We start from the raw sequence: 2,041 nt of genomic DNA on the forward strand, positions 1-2,041 counted from the left end.
TTTCATTTCATTCCTCACCTCTTCAATTGTCTTCTTTCCTTTAAAGTCATTTTGCCCTTTCTTTTTGCCAAATTGGTTCATGTCTTCAGACCAGTTATAGGATCGGTTCCTACATTCTCTGGCTAAGTGACTGATCTTATGGAAATTGAAACATGTGCTGCTAGTTGTTCTCCATGGTCCTTCATTATTTCTTTGACCCATTCTTATTCTGCAATTTCTTCCACCATGACAAAAATTACCACAAGTGGAACATGTGGCATTGAATTGATTACTCCTTTTATTAGGGCTAACCTATTTGAATGGTGATCTTGATACAGTTGACTTGAACATGCATTCTTCAGCTTTGTGTCCATACTTATTGCATGTAAAACAATATCCATTAAAGCTTCTTCTATTAGACATGTTGCTAGATCGAGATCTACACTCATAAGCAGTATGACCATACTTGTGACAATTATAGAAATAAGCATCAAAGATGAAAGACTTATTTTGACTAACCGGTTGATTTGAACAGACATCAAACTTATGACCCATTTTACCACAATGATTGCAATAAGATTTAGAAAACTTTATACCTTTCTTTCATGAATTGTTCCTTTTATCATCCTTAATGCTTTTGGATTTAGATGATTCTCTAGTTTCCATAGGACCTGTACCGGAGTAACCAAGACAGGTTGTCTCCTTTTTTCTCCTTTGAGCTTTTAATTGTTCATCTATCTTCTCAGAGCTTTCATTAAATTTCCTCAGCTTTTCATTTCTCTCATTTGTAGCTTTCAACTCATTTTTGAGTTGTTCAATCTCTGTCACCATCTTCTCCTTTTCCTCTACTTTTTAATGTAGATCCTTATGTATGTATTCATTCTCTTGAGTGAAAATTCGGATTTCTTCATATTTTTCAATTAAGATCGCATCATTTTCTCTTAGGGCTTCTTTAGCGGGCCTTTTGGATTTTTTAGCTTTTTGATAAAACTTGTTCTGCATCTCTTTTTCTTTCATTTTCTATTCTATTGGCTTCTAGTATTTCAGTCATTCTCAAGGCCTAACTTTCATTCTCTCTTTTTAGATATGTGATTTCTTCATTCAGCTTCTTGTTCTTTTCCATGAGTTCTGCAACTGCTTTTTCTACTTCTTCAGATCCACTCTGTTCAAAGAGTTGATCTATGATATCTTGAATCTTATTTAATTGTAGAGCTAGTTCCTTTAATTTAGCAAGTGATTTTTTCAGTCTCTTTCAACTGAGCAATAAGCTGAAGATAAAGAAGTTTGGTCACTGCAAAATTTTGAAGAAGCATGAATCTGGAAACACATATGAGGTAGAGTTGCTAGAAGAAATTAATATTTACTGTATGTTCAACATTTCAGATATAACAAAATATCATGAAGGTAGCACAAAGGAGGAGCCAAGAATAGTACAGTACAAAATTCTTGCACCTCCTTCAGAGAAGGAGGAGATCAAAGCAATTCTGGATAGTCGTGTGCGAAGGAGTACTAGAAATAGGTAATATGAGGAGTATCTAGTGAAATGGAGGGAAATACCTAGTGAATAGTCTTCATGGTTTTTCAAGGAAGAGGTTGACCGTTTGGGTTGTCCTCAATCAGCTGAGACGTTACGTGGTCACTTCTCAATCTAACTAAGGTGTCTAATGCAGGAGTATCCAATGGTGTATGGCCAATCCTATATCACACAAAAATGTTTCTTTTTGTTTAGTTTTCTTTTTATTTTTTGGTAGTTTTGGATACCCTCTTAAACGAATAAGAGATTCCAACTCTCAAAATTGACAAGCTGATTTTTCTAGCCGACTGCCAAAAATAGCAAGTTTTTATTTGAAGGCAAATGGAGCCCAAAATTTGTGGGAATATTGAGGACGAAAAAATAAGCACTTTGTGAAAGAATCAAATTAAAAGCATCAATTGTTTGAAAGTTATTCAAGTTTCAGTTTCCTAAAAAATTGAAAAAAAATCTTCCAAGCTAGATTTGAGGCATTAAACGGTGTTGAATGGGAACGAAAAATGGTGGGAATTAGCAGAGAAAAATCTAAGT

This window comes from Cryptomeria japonica, unplaced genomic scaffold (assembly GCF_030272615.1).
Source record: "Cryptomeria japonica unplaced genomic scaffold, Sugi_1.0 HiC_scaffold_327, whole genome shotgun sequence".
NCBI classification, from domain to species: Eukaryota; Viridiplantae; Streptophyta; class Pinopsida; order Cupressales; family Cupressaceae; genus Cryptomeria; species Cryptomeria japonica.